We start from the raw sequence: 24909 nt of genomic DNA, 5'->3' as shown, positions 1-24909 counted from the left end.
TTCGCTAAAGGCAAGGAATCGACTATGAGGAGACTTTCTTGCCTGGTTCCATGCTTAAATCAATTAGGATTTTATTAGCAATAGCTGCATACTGTGATTACGAGATTTAGTAGATGGATGTCAAAACAGCTTTTCTCAATGGATACATTGAAGAAAACATTTTCATGGAACAACCTAGGGGTTTTGAATCCCAAGATGGTTCCAAGGTATGCAAGCTGCGATCCATTTATGAGTTGAAACAAGCTTCGAGGAGTTGGAACATCCATTTTGATGAAGCCATTAAGTCATTTGGTTTTATAAAAAATGAGAATGAGCCATGTGTATATAAGAAGGTTAGTGATAGTGCTGTCACTTTCCTTGTCTTATATGTGGATGACATTTTATTAATGGGTAATGACACAGGTCTGTTAACAACTGTAAAGGTATGGTTGTCAAATACATTCTCCATAAAAGACTTCGGGAGACAACCTATATTCTTGGGATTCGCATCTATAGAGATAGAGCAAAAGGAATAATTGGTTTACCCAAAGTCTATACTTGGAAAAGGTGTTAAAGAGGTTTAGCATGTTTGATTCCAAGAGAGGATTGTTACCAGTGAGACATGGTATCCACCTTTCTAAAGAGATGTCTCCAAAGACACCTGAAGAAAGAGATAAAATGGCCAGGATTCCATATGCTTCGACTATTGGAAGTTTGATGTATGCAATATTGTGTACTAGGCCAGATATCGCACATGCTATTAGTTTGACTAGTAGGTTTTAATCCAATCGAGGTTTGAAACACCGGATAGCTGTCAAGAATATCCTTAAGTACTTGAGAAGAACTAAGGATTTATTCTTGATTTATGGAGGTGGTGACTTGCAATTGGATGGTTATACTAATTCTGACTTCCAATCAGATATCGATGATAGAAAGTCTACCTTTGGGTATGTGTTCATTTGTAATGGAGGTGCTATCAGTTGGAAGAGTTCCAAACAGAGTATGACTGCAGATTCCACTATAGAAGCAGATTATATTGCTGCATCAGATGCTGCAAAGGAAGTTATTTCGATAAAGAAGTTTGTGACAGAACTTGCAATAGTTTCTTCCATTGAATCAGCAGTTCCACTCTACTGTGATAATAATGGAGCAGTCATACAGGCTAAGGAACCCCAGTCTCACCAGAAATCCAAACATATAGAAAGGCGCTACCACATTATCAGAGAGATAGTTAGCCGAGGCGATGTAGCCATGCAGAAAATAGCATTAGCTAAAAATTCAGCTGATCCACTCACTAAGCCTATGTCACAAGCTCAGTTAGACTGACATCTTGATAAGATAGGTCTAAGGTATTGTAATGAATGGCTCTAGTACTAGTGGAAGATTGTTAGTAGTATGCCCTAGAACATATCATTTAGTATGTATCTTGTACATGTTTTATTAATAAAAAAGGCAATTTCATTTTTCTGCTTACATAATATATTTATGTGTAATAGAAAAGGTCCATTGATATTTTATTAGAAATTATATTCTTAAGTTGTTAAGAATATGAGTGACAGTATTTCTAGCACAAAGTATCATAAATTGGTTCACAGTTAAGGATACTTCACAATAAGGACATGACTTATCCAGAAAAATTGTAATCATGTTTATTCACAAGTTATTTATATGAGATGTAAATAAAATGGAATGGTGAGTTCCATGCCATATAACAAACATGATAGGCACTTATACTTGATAAGTGGCCGAACCAGTGACACTTATGACAATCACGTGAAAGTTTACTCTTGTCAATGCCTTGTCATAAATCATATCAGTGCATATAATCTTTAGACCTGAGATAGTACAATTATCTTGTATATAGGTGGTTTGAGTTTGATACTGCTTTCATATTTGTACTGTGTATGGGTATATGGACATGTGTTGACTCCTACCAGTTATATATAGAGATAGGTGTTGATCAAGATGGAATCTGTTACCCTAAGTAAATAGGGATAAAATCCTATGTTCATTTAATTGTTCTTAATGTTTCAAGCTTCTGGCTAGGATAGACAGATTTAATCAGAAAATAGTTTTTGATGAGAAAATCTTTTTAATCAAGAATTGGAATTAAAAGAGAATATAATATTCATAGTAAATGGGGTTTGACATAAACCATGACTCCAGCTCGAATTGGGATTTTGTAACAGAGAGATTCTAGTGCATGGTAACATATGATTAAAGGTTTATTTAAGGTATTCCTTATTATTGATTGGGTGACCATGGCATGCAATGCTAGGTGTTAACCATGGTCTATGAGATGCCTAAAATGACTTAGAGAAATCATTTATGGTAAGAAAAAGTTCTGATGATATTAAGATTTAATATCATATCTCATTGCCAATTAGTGATGAGCCTAGTGAGTCACACACATACACAAGTAATTACCAAGTTAAATGTGATTTAATTAATTAGTTAAAGAGTTTAATTGATTAATTAAATAGGTTTGCTTTGCAATTAGATTGCAAAGTCCCTAGCATGGCTTGAAACCAAATCTAGGTTATTGGATGTATAGTATAAGTTAAATTTATATTTAAAGTATTTAAATATGAATTTAATTATGAGAAATTAATTAATAGAGATTAATTAATTAATTTATATTTGATATAAATTGATTAGAAGAGGAGAAATAATTATTTTGGGTTGAGAACTCAAAATTACAATATAAGGGTAATTTGGTCATTTCACAGGGTGACATCTGGCACCAAGAGATGGTGACACACGGCATCATGGTTTGTCATTTTTCTTCCTATCATGCATGATGATCAAAGTCATGATTAAACCTAGCTTTGACACTTGGCTTAATATGATTAGGTCAATTAAAATTAAGATGCAATCAGAAGATGACATGTGGCAAGGGTTTTAAGTGATGATCTAATTATAAAAGGGAAAGAATGAAAGAACAAAACATACATTCTAATTTTTCAAAAGATGTGCCGCCACCCATAAAGCTCTCTGCCTCTCTTCTTTTTCTTATCTCATCAATTCAAAGAGAATTGCCAATATTCTCTCGAGTTAAAATTACTAGAAATTGTTTCTAGTGTCTTATATACATCTATAACCTCTCTAAAGGCAAATTCCTAATTTATAATTGGTTGGCAAGGCTTGAGAAGCAGGTTTAGGGTCTGCCCATTGGTGATCTTGGTGTGCACAAGCTAGGGTGTGGACAAGCTAGAGGGACAACATTTGGGGCCCTAGGTGCTTCATAAAGGTACCAATCACATCTACAGTGTATCAAAAGGTTAGTGCACATATTCTTGTACCAATCTAGGGTCCTAATGAATCAATTTGTTAATTCTAAAATCTTAAATGGCAAATATAGACCCTAATACATATTAATAGTGTTTTAATATGCAATTAAACATTGAAATCAATTAGGTACATAATGAATCTTGTATGATGCATGAGACCCTATAAGAAAATTTTTTAAATTCAATATTCTAATCTAATAATTTTCATTCTTCCGCTCCTTCAATTTGGCCTCAAGAGGGTGGGGCCAAGGAATCCTATGGATTGATTGGTCTTGATCAGAACATCATTTCCTTCAAAAAAAATATAGAGCGCCCTCCAAAATCAACTAAAAATCTATCGATGAATAGTAACACCGTAAATTTTTTTGAAAACCTGAAAATAGCAACACTTCACAAACAAAGTTAATAACAAATTATCCTAACAGTAAAAACACGAAATCCAATAAACTTTAGTCCTCGGCAACGGCGCCAAAATTTCTTGTTGGTTATTGAATCCACCAAAAATTAAATGAACTGAAATTACCAATAATGAAATATTTTCTATAGCAAGTGGTAATCTAGGTCAAACCCTAGAGACCGTGTTACTAAATTTCTTGCGCTAGTGTAACTGGAAAAGAAAAGGTGGTGGAGGGGGGGGGGGGAGGGGGGGTTGTAACACACATTCAGAAATTAAAGAACTAAATTTAAAATATGAAACTCTCAAATTAAACAAACTTCAGTCCAAAGTAATTCGCATTCCAATGCATGACTCGATCATAGACAAAAGAAATACAATTATCTCTTATTGAATACTTAACGTAGATTTACCAAATAGTAAGGTAAAACCCCTAACTTCCTTATACTCGTCAATTCGAGCCCAACACTCTTATTGACTCTAATTATTAACTGAATTGGTATTAAGCAATCCTCATCAAATTAATAATTGCTTTAATAACAGTAAGTAGTTAAGTTGAACAACGATATACAAAGCATAAACCATTTAATTCATCCTATTGTTTCCTTAGGTTATTATCGAAAAATTGGATCATAATCAATAAAACCTAATTGCTACTCACATTCAATCTTACACAATAATTACGGATTATGAAGATGAACTAATAATTGATCAAATCAAACAATTAACTAATAGGCCTTTTTAGCAAATCATTCAATAGATCAAAAACAATTAAATCAGAAAACAATAGATATTCAAAAAGGCATAATTTAAATTAAGAACCTGGTTTCGCAAAGCATGCAATAGAACTAGAATCCCTTGAACTGAATTTAGAAATAGCTTACAGAAAATTGAAGAAAAATAAAGAAGAAATCTAAAAAGAGAATGGAGAATAAAGGTCTTCTATGGTGTTCAAAGGTTTGAATAGATGTATTTTGGCTACTACCCAATGATGGTCCTTTTAATCAAAAACCTAATCCCAATGATAAGAGCTAAACTTAGAAAAGTTTTGAAATTCAAAAGACAAATTTTTCTGCTTTGGAATCACGGCAGTTTTTCAGTCACTTCCCTTTCGAATCTGCCTCTGCCTTCTTAAGGAAAGTTATAGCCCTATTTCTTAACTTTCCAATGGGTGCTCATTTGCCTAAATTCGAGGTCTACAGCCCAAGTTATAGGCTAAAAACTAAAACTGGTTCTAATAGACGGTCCAGCCCACAATCTTGACTTCATTGCCATTTTTTACAATTAAAATGGACTTATCTTGCTTCCAGCTCTTCACAACAATTGTAGAGGTGGCTCTTAAGGTTCAATTAGGCATGGGCTTGCTTCATTTGGACCTCCGAATCTCCAGATATTAAATAAATCCCAAGACTGATCGTGATAAATCAAGTATGGGCTTCTGCAACATATCCATAGCTCATTTTGTCAACCTTGGAGACTGATTTGGGCTTTGGTCCCTCTTTGTCATTTGTAGTGCTCTAACTTAGCTTTTCAATGAATTAAACAGAACTCAATTTGGAGACCCACAACTTTAGAAACACCTTATAACACCCTCCCTGCAGCAGCTTCGTATATTCTACTGTTCCGGTGACTAGTGTCGGTCTGGACAGCTAGAATATCTGGAAAAATATTTAAACTAAAGTGAGGAACCATAATTAACTCAAATATTAATAAGAAAAATTTATGAAAAATTTTAGAAATAAAATACAATCAAGTTAAATGAGCCAGTGCCCTAGCGATGGGTAACCTAGTGGGAAGTTGCGGTTCTCACAACTAGGAGCCCTAGACCCGAGGGAAAATTCATAAAATAATTTTTGAGACTCCAGAGAAGGGTCATTGAGATTTCTATGGCATTAGAATGCCAAAAAAATGCTTAGAAAATTTTTTCAATTGGTACAGACAATTTTGGCTCAATAAGCCAAACAGAGGGCATTTTGGTCATTTCGTCTTCAGAGATGATTTTTGGCCGACTTGTCCAGTCAAGTAAATAATTATTATAACATAAAATATGAATAAATATTGCTAAAAATTGAATTGAAAATGAGTAGAAAAGAAAATAGAATAAATGAGAATTTTGACATCATTATGATGTCATTAAAACCCCAATGACCAATCATATTGTGACACATGTCCTTAACCCATTTAAAATGAATAAAATGGGCAGAAAATGAAAGAAAAACCCAGCTTTCTTCTTTTTCCCATTTAAAATGAACAAAATGGGCAGAAAATGAGTGGAAAAATTCTACTCACAAGGTTAGTGCCAATTTCTTCTAAAAATTTTGTGTATGGCTGCCATTGAACATGATTTTGGTGTTGAAATTCATGGATTGTATGTGTATAAAAATTTTAGTTGTTGGAGTTAGGGTTTGAGGTACAAAACTTGGATTTTGTTCATGTGTTGGTAAATGAAAGTTTAAATGGTCAAGTAGTGACCATTTGGCTATGTATGATGAGGAATTGAAGTGAGTTGAGGCTTGGCATTTGTGTATGAGTGAGCTACCTTGGCTGATTTGCAGGACTGAGCATGAGTCCAGCAGGTTTGGGCAGCTATAAATGGAGTCGTAGAGGTTCAATTGGTGCAAGACCAATTGAACATGAAACTAGACACATAATGGCACAACTTTGGTGAAGAAACTCTGCCCAGAAAACCAAACTAAGTTAACCTAAAAATTGCCCTAATCTGGGTGACCTGTAGTCTACCTGGGCAAAATGACCAAATGAACAGTGTTTATTCATTTGGTCATAACTCAGTGTAGAAAAGTCCAATTGACCTGACATTTTACCAGAAGAAAGCTGAGACATAGACCTAAAACTTTCATGAAGAACACAAATCCAAATTCTGACCATAACCTAGTCAAATTGCCAACCAAACTTAGGTTACCAAATCTGGCAGAACCAGTTTTGCCCAGAATTTTGGATTCTGTCCAATCCGGCCAGTTATGGTGTTTAGGCCATAACTTGAGCTACAAAACTCCAAATGTAGTGATTCAAAAAAGGAAATGTAACTAGACAAAATAAGGAACAACTTTCATGAAGACAAATTTATCAAATTCCTACTGTAAAAATGACCAATGGAACAGTAAATACAAGGCTTGAAATCTGAAAAATTTTGAACAACTAACACTAAGCTTAGAAATGGTATTGGCAACCAATACCAACAATTTTAGAATGAAAAATGTGGTATGTTGGGAGTATTAGAACCAATGTACCTATTGTCTATACAAAAGTCAACATTTTAGTTCACTAATGAAATGAATAGTAACCCCTAAACTTAAATTTCAAGAATTGTAAAGTTTAAAAGTGTAACATGCCCTAGTACATCTAGCAAGATTGGTTTGGATAGGTTGGCATGCCAATAGGGTTCAGTTAGTAGTACTGCACCTGGCATTATGCCATTCTGTGATTTCATGGCTTTTAGCCATTCTGACATTGTGTTGAGACTCGGCCTTGTGCCTAATGTTATTCTGACTTATTAGCCGCATTACATTTGCACCGAGAGATACATATGTGACTGATGGTGTGACAGCCCGAGGTACTTGATATCCAGTGCCAGTTTACCCGTTTATCCAGTCCAGTCGTCCAGTATAGGTTACTTGGGCAACCAAAAATGAAAGTGGATAAATTTAATGAAATTATGAATATAACAAGTACATAATAAATAAGATTACCAATAATGATCAAAAAATGGTCTACATAAAACATCATAACATGCACTGCATATTTATTTTTTGTTATTTCTTTTTATTTTATTATTGGCACCACTAAGCATTATTGCTTAGAGCGTTGCTTTTTGCTACGCGTAGGTTCTGGAGAGACCGATCGAGAGCCCAGTAGACCACAGACTGGGTGAGACCATCTGCAGCTCTACATAGTGTCCGTGTCACCTCACCGTCATCAGTGCATTGGTAGGACACTAGGTTTTATTTTGATATTTTGTAATTAACTTTTAATTTCTCATGTGCAATTGAAACTCATGTAATGTGTTTTGGTATTAATGTAAATGGTGAGAATTGTGTTATGAATGAAAAAAAATTGATGACTTGTATATCAATATCATATGAAATGAATGATTGAGAAATGGAAATGTTGTTGAAAAATATTGAGATTTTGATGATGAAATGGAGTTTGGGATTGATTGAGAATTTTAAAAGTGTTTTTCACAGGTTCCGAAGAACTATTTTCTCCATTTTTAGCTGGTACTCTGCCGGATTTTTTATAAAATTTTCGGAACCTCAAATAAATTATAATTTTAATAAATGACTTAAATGAATTATATTTCATAAATTGTACTTCATAACTATGAAAAAAATAAATTAGAAAGAATAAAAAAATGATTGAATTAAAATAGGATGTTCCAGTACACTGCGTGGTATATCTTGCTCGGCTACACTGTAGACGGGTAAGGGGTGTCACATTTAGTGGTATCAGAGCACGGTTTAGGCATTTCTGGGCCTAGATTGAGTCCATACCATGCATTGCATTTGTAAGAGCCGAGGTGACACTAATGCAGATCTGTTGCCTTTGTTAAATAGGATATGGACCCTTCATCTCAGAGGGCAATTGAGGAGGAAGTGGAGAGTCATGCTCCACCTGCAGCAGCTGACACTGGGGGTAGGGGAGAACCTGCTCCGCCAGCTCCAGCAAAGCCTGTTCAGCCTCCACAGGCCATGTTCCAGCAAATGGCCGAATTCTTCAGACAAATGGCTAGGGTAATGCCACCACCACCACCACCTCCACAGTAGAAATCACATTTAGAAAGATTGAGAAAATTTAGAGCAGTGGACTTCTTTGGCAAGAGAGAAGATGATTGTATTGCAGCCGAAAATTGGTTGAATAGAACAGGAAGGGTTTTAAAACAACTCCACTTCACTCCAGAACAAAATCTAGAAGCTGCTGTATCTTTATTACAAGATGATGCATATGAATGATGGGATATGGTGTCTAGTGAAGTACAGCTAGAAGTAATAACTTGGGACTTCTTCCTCTCAGAATTCAAGAAAAAGTATGTGGGTAGTGTATACCTAGAAGAGAGAAGACGAGAATTCATTAACTTGAGGCAGAGACAGCTGACAGTGGCTGAGTATGAGAAGGAATTTGTCAGACTGAGCCGCTATGGAAGGGAAATAGTCCCTAATGAGGCCGAAAGGTTTAAGAGATTTGAAGAGGGATTAAATGATAATATAAAGATCATGATCACTGCCTTGGGAATCACAGACTTCACCAAGTTAGTGGAAGCTGTATTAAAAGTGGAGAAAGTGAGAATAAGTGAGCAAATCAGAAGAGAGAGACAGCAGAAGAGGGGCTCGGGTCAGTCTAGCTCATCTCCTACACCAGGAAAGAAGTTCAAAGGTCCACCTGCACAGAGTTCAGGTCAACCACAAGGTCAGGGTCAGTCCCAGGAATGCAGGCCACAGTTTACCCCTAGGAGAGGTCAGTCCACACCATCAGTGGGTAGCTCTCTAGGGACGGGGTTCAAGGGACCAGCCCCAGCATCTTCTACATGTCCGCATTGCCTGAAGTGGCATAAGAGGGAGTGTTGGAGAGTGACGAGTGCCTGCTTAAGGTGTGGGTCGATAGAACATCAGCTGAAGAACTGTCCACGCAGGACTACAATAGCTACTCCAATACAAGCAGACAGACGTGCTCCTACACCACAAAGGGGTAGGAAATCTGGCAAATCTTAGGCAGTAGGACCATCACAGAGGCTTACATCTGAGCCAGCAGAGAGGCCTAAGGGCAGACCACTTGCCAGAGCTTATGCCATGAGCGCTCAGGAGGAGCAAGATGCCCCGGATGTCATCAGGGGTACGTTCTCCCTCTACAATACATCTGTGCATGCATTGGTGGATCTAGGGTCCACTCATTCATGCATCTGCATCAACCTACCTATAGAAATGGGGATATTAGTAGGGGAGAGTGACCAAGACATTTTGGTCACTAATCCATTGGGCCACAGTACAGTGGTGAGCAAAGTATACAAGCGTTGTCCGTTAAGGATTCAGGGGTATGAATTCTTGGCAGACCTGATTGAGTTGCCTTTCCATGAGTTTGACGTGATTTTGGGAATGGACTGGTTGTCACGTCATCAGGCAATGGTTGATTGTAAGTTGAAGAGGATCTCATTGAAAACTCCTGAGGGTAATGAGATTACAGTTGTGGGGGAAAGGACAGATTTCTTGTCCAATGTCATCTCAGCCATAGTTGCAAGAAAACTGATGAGAAAAGGCTGTGAAGCCTACCTAGCACATGTAGTGGATACTAGGCAGGCTAAGCCAGATCTGTGTGACATAGCCATAGTAAGAGACTTCCCTGATGTGTTCCCTAAAGAATTGCCTGGCTTGCCACCAGGAAAAGAAGTCGAATTTGCTATTGAGATATTGCCGGGTACAGCACCAATCTCTATTGCTCCTTATAGGATGGCACCCACAGAATTGAAGGAACTGAAAATCCAGTTACAGGAGTTACTGGATAAGGGGTTCATACGCCCTAGTGTGTCGCCATGGGTAGCTCCAGTGCTGTTTTTAAAGAAGAAAGATGAGACTTTGAGGTTATGCATCGATTACCGGCAGTTGAATAAAGTGACTGTGAAGAACAAATATCCGTTGCCTAGAATTGACGATCTATTTGATCAGTTGAAGGGAGCAGGAGTATTTTCTAATATTGATCTTAGATCAGGGTATCATCAGCTGAGGGTGAAGGATCCAGATGCTCCAAAGACTGCATTCAGGACCCAGTATGGGCATTATGAGTTTCTAGTGATGCCCTTTGGCCTAACAAATGCACCAGCGGCATTCATGGACCTTATGAACCGTATCTTCCATCCATACCTAGATTGGTTTATAGTGGTCTTTATTGATGATATTTTGGTATATTCCAAGACCAGGAAAGAACCTGATGAGCATTTGAGGATTGTTCTGCAAACCCTAAGAGAAAAGAAGCTGTATGCTAAGTTGTCCAAGTGTGACTTTTGGTTGAATGAGATTGCATTCCTTGGACACATAGTGTCAGCTAATGGGATTAGGGTGGATCCCAAGAAAATAGAAGCAATGATGGAATGGAAGCCTCCCAAAAATACAACTGAGGTCAGAAGCTTCTTGGGGCTAGCTGGGTATTATAAAAGATTTGTGAAGGGATTTTCTTTAATAGCTGCTCCAATGACCAAGTTATTACACAAGAATCTCAGATTTGACTGGAATGACAAGTGTCAGACCAGTTTTGAGAAGTTGAATGCTATGTTGGCAGAGGCACCAGTGTTAACACAGCCAGTGTCGGGAAAGGACTTTGTGGTCTACAGTGATGCCTCTCATAATGGGTTAGGGTGTGTATTAATACAAGAGGGGAAGGTGGTCGCCTATGCTTCTAGGTAGCTAAGGCTACATGAACAGAATTACCCTACCCATGATCTAGAACTTGCAGCAATTATCTTCGCATTGAAGATATGGAGGCATTACTTGTATGGTGAAAAGTGCTACATTTACATAGACCATAAAAGTCTGAAATACTTGCCTACCCAAAAGGAGCTCAACCTCAGACAGAGACGATGGATTGAGTTCCTGAAGGACTATGATTGTGTGATTGACTATCATCCTGGGAAGGCAAATGTAGTTGCTGATGCTTTGAGCAGAAAATCCATCACAGCTTTGAGATCATTGAATGCCCGTCTATCTTTGGCTCGAGATGGAGCTATTTTGGCTGAGTTGCAAGTGAGGCCAAACCTACTACAGCAGATTTTAGATGGGTAAAAGGTAGATGAGAAGCTAAAGGCTACTATGAGCAAAATTCTAGAAGGGAAAGAAACTGACTATGAAGTGAAAATAGATGGGTGTCTGTACTACAAAGAAAGAGTATGTGTACCAGATGATGGGGAATTGAAAGCTAGTATTCTGAAAGAGGCACACACCAGTGTCTATGCTATGCACCCAGGAAGTACAAAAATGTATCATGATATGAAGCTTCAGTATTGGTGGCCTGGTTTGAAGAAGGACATAGCTGACTATGTGACTAAATGCGTGATATGTCAGCAAGTCAAGGCAGAACATCAAGTTCCAATGGGTTTGCTACAGCTTATATGCATACCTGAATGGAAATGGGATCGGGTCACTATCGCAAGGTGTTTTGCGGTCGCTTGGACGAACACTCACCAAAGTGGGAAAGAGTGAGGAGTCGCCACTTTAATTTTGAGGGAAATTAAAGAAAACCATTTCTGAAAATAAATTAAAATGAAACCGCTTCAAAAACGGAGATTCTAGGTTCGGGGTTCGTAAACGGGTGGGGAAGGTGTTAGGCACCCCACCTCGTCCCTCAATGAGGGTGAGCAGATTTAACCTTACGCTTTTTATTAAAATCGATAGTTAGGGGGGTTCGAATGGAGATGTTAATCCTTTTGATAAAAGGGAATATTTGATTTTTCACTAATTCGGGTTACCCAGATACATAAATAAATGAGACGACCCTTAGTGAATTGGTGTTGCGTATCAGTTTTGCTTAGGGGGTTACTTTGTGTATTGTGCTATTTTAGTTTGGATTTGAGAAAATCCGGGTAAAAGCTTTTCTGATCTCTGGGAATATTCTATTTAAAGTTTGAATCAAGGATTTCGGATAAGAACTCTCCTTCGATCTCCACATATTTATTAAAATTTTGGTTGAGAATCGGATAAGAACTCTCCTCCGATCTCTTTAAATGATTATTAAAGCTTTTGGTTGAGAATCGAATAAGAACTCTCTTCCGATCTCTTTTAATTTTTATTAAAAATTTTGGTTAAAGATCGGATAAGAACTCTCCTCTGATCTCTTTTTAGTATTTATTAAAACTTTTAATTGAGAATCGGATAAGAACTCTCCTCCGATCTCTTTTAATATTTATTAAAAATTTTGATTGAAGATTGGATAAGAACTCTCCTCCGATCTCTTTTTGTTTAAGTGGGGATCGAGTAAGAACTATTTCCCGACCTCCTGAAATTTAGTTGCGATCATATATCGTAAAGACCTTAGACTAGAGGCTCTGACATCCGAAGACGCTGAGAGCCCGAATAAGGCTTCTCTTAATCTGTTAGTATCTCACAACTATGTAGGGGATACAAACTAAATTTCTTTTCCGATCTCTTATGTGATTACCTGTCCAATACCTTTTAACAGGCAACATCCGATCTCTTCCGTTCACTAGTCAGGGACCCGACCTTACTTCAATCCCCCTCTATGCCCAGTTATCTTCTGAGCTAGTCTAGTGGTTCAACTTCATAATTCTCCTATGATTTATTATCCAAACTTTTATTTTGAAGAAACTTTCGCGTTAGGATACAGCTACCAACATTTCACCAAACTACCTATACGTTACTCGGAACCAAGATACCATCGTTTGAAGGTAATAGAGGCTAAGAAAAAGGTAAATGACATGTACGGATGAAAAAAGGAAATTCCGGAAGATAACCACCTTCGTGGGGTTTTTAACATAACATAAATTTAACGAAAATTACGAGCATGAAAACAAAGAAAATACATAAAATAAAAACAGGCATTTGATAAAGTAGTGGTATAGACACTTACCTGCAAGGAATCGATTCTATAGAACTAATTATGGAGTCACAAAATATAGTAGAGTCGTGTGCTGCTAGCCTGGGGACTAATGTTCACCTTGGAATGAAGAGTACCAAGTTAAATTGCAGTCAAACCGAAATGATAACAACTGAGTTTGAATGAGGTTGAGCTTGGAAAATGAAAGTGGAAATGAAGGCAGAACTAAAACTAAGAGAGGGTATCACAAAGTAATGAACGAACTGAAAATGGAGAGTTTCAGTATTCAATACTTCTTCAAAGAAAATACTTTAGAAAACTGGCTTCTGAAGTTTTTCCTATTTTTGAAAGTTTAAAAATAGCAGAGTAGCAAAACTGAATTAAGTTTCAGAGCCTTTCCACTATAGTCACCACCCTTTTCTTCCTCCTCCTTTTTTCAACAGTTTTCATGCAGGTATTTATAGGGAACGGGTGCTCCCAATGAAGGGTCAGGAGTTTCTTTGAGGGAGATGGAAGGTTAGGATTTTAAAGGACATGATCTGATGCTTGGGAATTAAAGAGAATCAGAATGAACGGCTAAGATCCTTTTTAGCATATTTGTCCTTTCTCTTTTTTAATCTGACGGCTCAAAATTTTCTTGTCAAGGGAGATTCGAGGGTTGGGAATAAAAAGCGCCGGTCTTGTCGCCTTCTTTTTTGATCCAAGGGCTCTGAGCTTGTCCTTACAAGTAAGATCAACGGTGGAGATTGAGATGTACGGGACTGTCATGACATACTCTGGCACCTGTCAGTAATATGGGCGATTCTGCAAATGAGGCGTGCGGTGGAGATTTGATCTCGTCTGCAACGCTTTAACTACCTCGGTTCTTATTATGACGACAGTTATGGGAAGTTGTCTTATTCCCTTTGCTTTCCGATCTCCCCTCCCTTCCGATCTTTCTAATATGATCCTTTTTTGATCTCTCATGCCGGGCCCCTCTCCGATCTTTCCCGCTCCAGAGTCTTCTCCTTTGTCCGGGCTTATTCAGTCAAGGCACTTATTCCTTCAGTTTTCAAGGCGTCCGCTTCATTTTCTGCTAGCAATAAATGCTCAGACCTTCTGTATATATACCTTCAATAGGAAATCCTTCTACATTTCATTTTCTCCTCTTTCTTTCTCACTTTTCCTGTTCTAACTGTTCCGGCAACAATCCTGGCCATGATAGCTACTTTTGATCTTTTTTCGGTTTTTCACCTTGTTCACCGACTGAAAATTTTGGACCCCGGTGATCAGAAAATCACTATGGCCATATTTGATGTGATGAGAGAAACAGACTAATTCTCGATCGGATCGAGAATATCAATCGTGTCAATCTCGAGTCGATCGTGATATAATCGTGAATCGATTTGAGCGAGAAGGCGCTAATTTCCCTCCTATTATTGCTGACTGCCCTTCGAAGTTCATTTGGCTTCTCACCATATTGGGTGTCCCGATAGTGGCTCGGTTCAGAGCGATAACCTTGACGATGACCTCTCTTATCCTCATGAGAGTCATAGTCCACCCATCTGAATTGTACATCTATCCGATGTCGATGGCCGATCTCCTGATCAAACATATCTTTTGATTTAGCCAAGAGACTAGGCTTTAACATAGGCCTTTACTAGATAGGATGTACTGCCGATCTCTAGAGATCGCCCAAATGATGTAATCTGACCTCTGATGTAATCTGATCTGTAGAGATCGCCCAAATGATGTAATCCGACCTCTAATGTAATCCGATCTATAGAGATCGCCCAAATGATGTAATCTGACCTTTTTGGAAATGAAATTTTATTTTGACAATTATCATTTTATTATTATTGCATTGGTTATTTTCTGATCTCTGATATGTTTATCCGATCCAATTCCCAACTGAATAGCCCTTAACCGATCTGTAAAACATCTACCTTAATCTTCCGGTCTTTAATTATGGAGTTTTCGGAATATTCATGAAACGTGTCAGAAAAAGCTGGCGAATCCTGCTAACCGATGCACCACTTGGGACACTGTGAGCATTAAATGCCCAGATAGGTATAAATAAGGGATGGGTCAGCCAGTTGCCCCCTTATGTCATTTTCAGCATCTCGCGAGTGATTCCAAAATTCTCTCGATTTTTCAAGTTCTTCTGACACCGATCACACTCCGGTAAGGGTTTTGATCTTTCTTTTAGTTTAAAATTTCTCTTTTCTTTGAAAATGAGCGGTGCCGAGGGTGAGAGAGCGGCGAGCCCCCCTTCCATTCATGTCTCATGGTCGTCAGATGAAGTTGAGGTGTTCGGACCAAGTGAGCGATCTGAACGTCCAACATCCTCTGTTCCATCCCGTGGTCAAGTGGGACCCTCGAGGCAAACGCATTCTTCAGGGAGAGAAAGCCTTCCTGTGGTCAAGCTATCGTCAATCCTTCAAGAAACTGATCTGCAGTTGTTTAGCCAAGAATATAACCTTCGGCTTGATTCATACAAACTTATCAGGTGTCATGGCAATCTCCGAGCTGATCACTTCTTCAAGGAAAATGATATGATTATGGTATACGAAGAGCAATTAAAAGCTGGGCTGCTGTTTCCTCTTGATGACTTATTCAAGGAAGTTCTAAAATTCCACCAAGTCTGCATAGCTCAAGTTCACCCGAACTCATGGCGGATCCTGGTAACCTTTAGAGGTCTCTGCCGAGCTAAGGGACTCAGTCCTACAGCGAAGGTGTTCACCGAGCTACATAGGCTAACTCGTCGAAAGGACAATGAATACTGGTTCTTTCAGGCAAAACCACATTGTGGGCTTTTTACCGACCTACCCTCCTCCCTAAAGAATTGGAAGAATCGCTTTTTTATTTTGAGGAGCAAGGTTCTTAGTGGTTTTGAGGGTTTCTTGCACAGCTGGCTGCATCAGGGACCATTACTTCAGAAGAGCATCACCCTGAATAGGGAAGAGGGCATAATGGTGATGGAGTTGAAAGATCAGGCAGCCACTCAGAAATTCTCCTGTTTAGATGCGGTGATGGCCAAACTGCATCATTCGACAATGCAGTTGATTACCGGCGAAGAATGCGGGCTTCAGCTCTCTGACCTCGGCCTCGTTACTTTCTATATCTCTGATCTTTGGGCCTTAGCGAACTCACTGACTTTTTCTTTGTGCAGGCATGGCGGGCAGCGAGGCTTCTAAGGAGAGCCGAAAGTGGAAGAGAGAGGTCTCCAAAAAAGTGCGAGAGATGAAGAGTGCTGAGGCCTCTCAGACGCCAAGGCATGACTCAGTAGGGATGCAGGGAGGCTCATTCTGGCCCTCAGGACTGTCGGTTCCTAAAATAGAAGTAGTTCGGTCTCCTCCTTGTCAAGAAGAGCCGCCACCACCTCCATCAGTTACTTCGAGTGCGGAAGGGGGTCCTTCCCAACCTACCTTGAGGACCCTCTCCCGCGGCGCTCAAGTACTGATCCACTTCCTGGAGAAGAACCGAACTATTCCAGAGAATCCGGTTTTGGCTAAGGTTTTGGGGGCCTCCATTTGCCTTCGGGAGGATCGAGATAGGCTAACCCCAAATAGTCTCGATGATATCCTGACCCAGACTATGAACCTGAGTGTGGAGAGTTTGGTGAACCAACATATCATCATGAAAAAGGCTCATCATTTAAAGCGAGAGATCCAGAAGGTGGGTCAGGAAGCCGCTTCCCTCCGATCCCAACTTTCATCCGCCCAAAACTACATAGCTGAAATTGAGGGGCGGATGAAATTCTACGAGGATAAACTGGCCGAGCAAGCTCATGTTCTTGAAGAGGCTCGGGCACTCCTAGCCGCTGATGTCACTCGCCTCACTGAGGAATGCCCATGGGAGGCCGGCGCTTATGTGAATGCCCATGGGGATCTCTCGGCCGAGCTTAGGAAGCATTATCCTGAGGAGGACTTTTCTTGGATGGTGGACCTAGCTCCCCAAGATGAAGAGGATAGCAAGGAGGAGGCTGAAGGTGATAGAAGGGGTGAACAAAATGTAGAACAGGCTGGGGGTGATCCTCCAGCCGAATGAATTGTATATATTTTAATTTGAAATGAAATGAAGTTCCTTTTTTGTTCCATGACTGGATGAGATCGAAAAGTATCTAAGTTGCATAAACGCCTGATTGTCTGAACCTATTAGAATAACTTGAAAGCAATTATTAATCTATGTATGAGATATCAGCAAAACATTGTAAACATGAGATCGGCCTAAACCGAGAACAAACACTAAACGGAACTTTAGATTATTAAAATTAGAAACCTGATCTGAACACTTAAGATCGGAAGCACCATTAAGCAGGATTAAAACCTTAACTTTATTGAACAACTATCTACAATATTCATGAAAGGGGGATCGGATGACATGAAGACCTAATGTTGGTTCGATTTTGTTTGACAAGATATCGGATGTGTGATTGACTAGTCAGGAAACTTGGTAATTGATTTGAGAGATCGGTAAGGATGGAGACCTGGTACTGGTTTGATTTCTTATAAAGAGAGATCGGAAATGTGATTAGTTGGCAAAGAGACTTGACTTTGGTTTGATCCCAAGGAAGAGAGATCAGAAATGAATTGAATGACAGGGAGGCTCGGTGCTGGGGGTCAATTTTAAGGTCTATTGATTTCGGGGATCGGCCAAAATATGGTGTCGACAGCTGCCCCTCTTTACATAATTTCTATTGAAGGGAAAAATTTTCCCGTGTAGGAATTATGTAAAGATTCAGACCCATATATTGGGCGACTGGTTATTGAAATGTTGAGACTCAAAATCAAGGTTAGGAAACTAAAACGAACTTAGGTCAGCGACCCTAGGGTTGGTAACAGGAATTCAAATGCTGAAAAACTAAAATCAACCCAGAGCAAAGAACCAAAAATTTAAACGTTAAAAAAAAAGTTAAAATCAACTTGGATCAAGGAACCAGAGGTTGATGACAGAAATTAAAATCAACTTAGATCAAGGAACCAGAGGTTGATAACAGAAATTTAAATGCGGAAAAATTAAAATCAACTTAGATCAAGGAACCAGAGGTTGATAATAGAAATTTAAATGCTGAAAAATTAAAATCAACTTAGATCAAGGAACCAGAGGTTGATAACAGAAATTTTAAATGCTGGAAAATTAAAATCAACTTAGATCAAGGAACCAAAGGTTGATAACATAAATTTAAATGCTGGAAATTAAAAATCAACTTAGATCAAGGAACCAGAGGTTGATAACAGAAATTTAAATGCGAGAATTGAAATCAACTTAGCTTAAGGAACCAGAGTTGATAATAGAAATTTAAATGCGAGAAATTAAAAATCAACTTAGATCAAGGAACCAGAGGTTGATAACAGAAATTTAAATGCTGGAAAATTAAAATCAACTTAGATCAAGGAACTAGAAGTTGATAACAGAAATTTAAATGCGAGAATTAAAATCAACTTAGATCAAGGAACCAGAGGTTGATAACAGTAATTTAAATGCTGGAAGATTAAAATCAACTTAGATCAAGGAACCAGAGGTTGATAACAGAAATTTAAATGCTGGGGAATTAAAATCAACTTAGATCAAGGAGCCAGAGGTTGATAACGGAAATTAAAATGCTGGAAAATTAAAATCAACTTAGATCAAGAAACCAAAGGTTGATAACAGAAATTTAAATGCTGAAAAATTAAAATCAACTTAGATCAAGAACCCAGAGGTTGATAACGGAAATTTAAATGCTAGAAATTAAAATCAACTTAGATCAAGGAGCCAAAGGTTGATAACAGAAATTTAAATGCTGAAAATTAAAAATCAACTTAGATCAAGGAGCCAGAGGTTGATAACAGAAATTTAAATGCTGGAAATAAAAAATGCTCACAAAGTAAGCCTAACCTGACACAAGAAGTTCTTCCGCGACAAAGTGTACTTAACAGGATCCCGATGGTCAACGATTAATGGAGGACGAGTTATAAGACTTGTCCTACAACTTCCCTTTCCTTACTCACTTCCCCGGATACCCCTTTTCTTTTCTCGACTTTCTTCTTGTTTTGCGGAAAGCGCCTTTTTGGGTTTTCACTTTTCCTTCCGTCCATCCAGCTAGAAGTGCCCTTTCGGGTTTTTACCCCTAGTTTTTTTTTTTTTTTTGCTCTTTCACCCATTCCCTGCAAGTCTCTTAGCAAAGTACGCGAGGTTATCAATATCAAAATCCTAATCTTATAATAAAATTTTAACAAATTAATAGCGCACGGAAAATAGCATTAGAGTATGAGTAAAAAGATAAATGCAAACGTGCAAGGAAAGTAGATCAAAGTGAAAGGATGAATTTATTATGGCTAAGGAATAAAAGGCACAGTTCCAAAGAAAAACAAGATACAAGGACAGATCTCACAAATTTCTTGTAGTTAACTTTGAATCCTCTTAACTGCCATTATTTCAAGTATTCTACTGACGGGGATTCATGTCGCGATGATTTATTTTCCTTCCTTGGTCCCATATCTTTTTCCTTATTTCTCCATTTTTTGGTTCTAAGGGCGCCCTTTCGGGTTTTCACCCTTAGATTTTTTTTTTTTTTTACTCGCTCTTTCAGGGTGCCCTTTCGGGTTTTCACCCTTCACTCATTTTACAGAAAGCGCCCTTCTGGGTTTTCACCTCTTCACGCATTTTGCTAGGGGCGCCCTTTCGGGTTTTCACCCCTACCCCTTTTTTTTTTTTTTTTGCTGCTAGGCATAATATCTCCGGACAGTGTCAGCATTCACGGGTCTTGGGAATTCTTCACTATCCATACGGGATAAGATTAGGGCCCCACCAGAAAACACCCTTTTGACCACATAGGGTCCTTCATATGTTGGTGTCCATTTACCCCGGGCATCATTTTGATTCGGAAGCACCTTTATCAGGACTAGATCCCCGGGTTGAAATTCACATGGGCGAACGCCTTTGTTAAATGCCCTAGCCATTCTTCTCTGGTATAACTGCCCATGACATGCTGCTGCTAACCTTTTCTCGTCTAGCAAATTTAATTGGTTGAACCTTGACTGGATCCACTCCGACTCATGAATCCCTGATTCCTTCAGAATTCTTAAGGAAGGAATTTCCACATTAATAGGTAATACAGCTTCCATCCCATAAACTAGTGAGTATGGGGTTGCCCCAATTGATGTCCTTACGGAAGTCCGGTATGCGTGAAGGGCGTAGGGAAGCATATCATGCCAATCTCTATAGGTGACTGTCATTTTCCGAATTATTCTCTTGAGATTTTTGTTTGCAGCTTCCACTACTCCATTCATCTGGGGACGATATGGTGAGGAATTGAGATGTCAGATCTTGTATTGCTCACATAATCTTTGGACCTTAGGACCATTCAAATTCTTGGCGTTGTCAGTGACGATCTCACTGGGGAGGCCGTATCGGCAGATAATATTATTTCGGAGGAACTTGAGAAATGTGTTTTGTGTGATGTGGGCATATGATGTCGCTTCGACCCATTTAGAAAAATAGTCAATAGCTACCAAGATAAATCTATGCCCATTGATGCCTTGGGGTTGATGGACTAATCACGTCGATTCCCCACATTGCGAAAGGCCATGGTGAGACGAGGTTGAATAATTGGTAAGGCGGAACATTTATCGGATCCGCGTAGATTTGACATTTGTGACACTTTCGAAAGTACTCAATACAATCCTTCTCCATAGTAGTCCAGAAGTATCCCTGTTGCAAGATTTGCTTAGCCATCATATGCCCATTAGCATGGGTAGCACAGTTCCCCTCATGAGTTTCAAAAAGGATTCTCTTTGCTTCTTTTGCATCCACGCATCTCAACAATTCGCCGTTGAAGCTCCTTTTGTATAGAATTTCTCCACTGGGGAAGTACCCCAAAGCTAATCTCCGGATCATTCTTCTTTCATTTCTACTTGCCCTTGGAGGGAATTCTCTAGTTTTGATGTAGACCTAGATGTCATGATACCAAGGTTTACCATCTGTTTCCTCCTCGATCATAAAACAGTATGTTGGCTCACTCCTTGCTTTGATCTGCAGTTCCTGAGTCGTCTGCCCTTCTTCTATTTGGGCCATGACAGCCAGGGTGGCTAAGGCATCCGCGAATTGGTTTTTGTCCCGACTGAGGTGAGTGAAAGAAATTTCTTCAAATTTGTTGATCAATTCCAGTAAGTATTTCTGATATGGGATTAACTTCGGATCCTTGGTTTGCCATTCACCCTTGACTTGATAAATGATCAAGGCTGAATCTCCATATACCTCTAACTTCCTGACTTTCATTTCGATGGCGGCCTATAAACCCATTGTAAAGATAGGGGCATCCCGCATTATTTCCAAGCTCTGGTGTTTGAGGGTAGAGGTAACCTTCCCTCACTGCCATTGTAAAGATTTCCTCAAAGTGAGGAATCAGTTGATCTATCTCCAAAGTTGACCCTTCTCCTTCGAAATCTATCATATTCACACCACTGCTCGCACCATGATTGGGCAATGGGTTTGAGGTGACATTGGGAAGGGAGCCATTCCCTTCAATTTTTAACCATCCATTTCTAATTAGGGCATGCACTCTCCCTTTGAGTGCCCCACAATTATCAGTAGAGTGCCCCTGTGCCCCTCCATGATACTCACACTAGGCACTGGCATCATACCACCTGGGGTATGGTGGCTGAATTGGGTTAAGGGGAATCAGCACTATTTGATTTATACCAATGAGGTATCGGTATATTTCGCTAAGTGGCAGGGGAAGAGGTGGATCAGAATTTCTTGGTGGTCTCGGCTTATTTTGAGGTGGTCTGGGTTGAGTAGGTTGAGGAGGTGGTCTGGGCTGGTAGTTTGTCGGTGGTGGATACTGTGGGCGAGGAGGAGGATAATTTGGGAAAGGGGGTGGAATGTTTGCAATGGTCTGGCCATGAGGGGGAGGATATGGCCGGTAGTTATTTGGAGGTAATGGAGATTGGGTGTTCTGTCGGGTGATGGAATGCACATCACCCTCTTTCTTCTTGCCAAAACTGGCAGTTTTCTTTATAGGATTCTCAGTCAACTACTGCATTCGTCCCATCCTTAAGTTGGCTTCTATCCTCTCACCAGCTTGGATGATGTCCGAGAAGCTATTGGAAGTGTTTCCAATCATCAGATTGAAGTATGGAGCCTTCAATGTCTCAATGAATAGGGAGCAAAGCTCATTATCAGTAACCGGAGGATATACTTCTGCCGCTTTCTCTCTCCACCTCTGGGCATATTCTTTGAAGCTTTCTCTTTCCCTCTATATCAGGTTTTGGAGGTCTCTCCTTGTGGGGGCCACGTCACAATTGAACTTGTATTATTTCAAGAAAGCGTCAGCCAAATCTTTCCAGGAGCATAATTTTCTCCTGTCTAACAGAATACACCACCTCAAGGCTGCCCCGAAGCGACTTTCGTGAAAGAAGTGAACCAAGAGTCTATCGTCTTCTGTCAGGGCAGACATTTTAGCGATATAAGTGGCCAAGTGAATGCGAGGGTCTGAATTCCCGGTGTATTTGTCGAAGTCTGGGACCTTGAACTTAGGCAGCACCACCACATCAGGCACCAATCTCAGTGACGCCACATCAACTGAACCATACATGTTCAGTCCCTCTATCGCTCTTAATCTCTCTTCTAGAGCGGATAGCTTCTCATTTTCTCTCGTCTTATTTTCCCCTCCTATTGCATGAAATACTCCCCCAATTAAGAAATGAGGGGCGGAATGAACCGGAGGGATCAGGATTGAAGGGTATGGCTCTGCATTTGGGATAGTCGGGTAATAGGAGAAAGGTGGATAATTATTCAGGGGAGCCGGATTGACAGTGATTGTCGGATCCGGGATAGGTGGCTGAAAGGTGCAAGAGGTTGAAGCATGATGAGAATCAACCGTTGTAGGAGGTGGGGGAGGTAGTGGTAAGTTAGGCTCTAAAGCAGGCTTATTATGGGACATCTCTCTCATTAGTCTCATGAGCTCTGAGACCTGGTCTTTCAGTTCCGACACTTGTCCTTGTAGGTTCTGGACTTGTTCCTAGTCTTCCATTAGCCTTCTTGTTCGTGACCTTGTTAAGTACACTCGTCTGGGTTGAACTGTGTCTGGTCAGGCTTGCTTTGTTTGAAGCAATGATGATTTTCTATAGGAAGTTAAAAAAGGAAATTTTTAGAGAATTTTGAATTAAAAATTAAAAGGGTCCTGGTGTGGACAAAGGATACGGTGGCATCTGAGAGCCAAGATGAAATCTGCAGAAGAATAATTGCATCAATTTTATCATGACATCGTTCGATAGTCCGATGGTGAATGACTGGATTAAATGCACATTTACGGTACCTGTTCATATGGCGCATCCAATTTTTCTCATAACCCTAGCGAGGGGGTTCCTACGGGAGTCATACTATTCATTCACAATTTTGCTAAACAATGGCCCAAAAGTTGTTCCATTAATTGAATAATTCATACATGGTATTCTTTACATTGATCTAGGCTCAGGGAGGTTCTTTATAATGTAATGACATTCCCTGAGATATTCATAAAGCCTTTCTTCTTGTCTAGCAGGGTTGAATATCCTCAGGGCATACTCGGATTCAGGCAAGAGTTCTTGTTTCTCCTGTGCTATCATTCTCTCCAGCTGGTCAACATTTTCTTTTAGCTGTTGATAGAGAGTGGCTTGTCTTTCTTTTTCCTTCCTTTCTTTAGCACATTCTCTTAGGATATCATTGATAAGCTGTGCTTGCTCCTTCAGTTCAAGCTTCTTCTTTTTGCTTTCTTGTTTATACTCCTCCATGAGTATCTCCTGGTATTTCATTTTCTCTCGAAGCTTGCCATTCTGTACTTCTGCTTCTTTTATTGTAGCTTGGAGAGAGCTCTTTTCTCTTTCCCATCGTGTTTCTTGCTCTTCAAATCCTATCTTTTTTATTCTTGCATCTTCCCTGTGCCTTCTTACTTTTCTTTTGAGGATCTGCTATTGGTCCTCTAACTATTTTATTTGTTCTTGTAATTGTGAGTTTTCGGTATTCGCCTTTTGTAGAGAGTCGGTCAAACGAGCGCTAGCTTCTTCTGAAAGGATGTTTTAACGAGGGTCGCTGTCTTTGAATTTTGTTGGATTTGCAGTTAAGTGTCCTTGATCCCTGCCAACCCTCCATTTAAGATAATCGTGTGTGACACTCGGACCTTTAGGTGACCTTTCCATCATAGTGATGTTTTCCCAGGACTTACGAGCTATTTTCAATTCTTTTTCATTATCGAGCTCATGAAAGAAATGACCTCGGTGGTATCCTTCAATACTGATTGCAGACTGGGTTGAACCGAACTGTCTCATTACTAATGCTGGGATGTAATTTGTGTGTCTGGTCACTCTAATTAGAGACACTGAACAATTACTCCCTATGCTGAACAAAATGGGTTGACCCGACATCCACAATTTCTTCCAACAGCAGTCATGGCTGTTGAAACTCAGAATCTGTTCTCGCCACTGCAGCTCATCCTTTGGACTGATTGCTAATTTGGTCATCTTTTCAATAAGAGGCTGGTCAAGATACCAAGTTAACCCCTTTGTCTCTATAGGGCACATGTGACTGATGATGCAGAGGTGCAACAATTGAGAACAACACTTGATGGACCCCTCGCCTTGTTGTCGACAGTAAGGGTTAATAAAGTCTCTGTAAGAATTGCCAGTATTGGGTTGACCTTCTACTTTTCTACAGCCCAGAATATCTCCACAACGCTGCAGGTTATAATTCTCGAAG

This window comes from Hevea brasiliensis, chromosome 7 (genome assembly GCF_030052815.1).
Source record: "Hevea brasiliensis isolate MT/VB/25A 57/8 chromosome 7, ASM3005281v1, whole genome shotgun sequence".
NCBI lineage: Eukaryota > Viridiplantae > Streptophyta > Magnoliopsida > Malpighiales > Euphorbiaceae > Hevea > Hevea brasiliensis.
Note: the sequence above shows the minus strand (reverse complement) of the source record.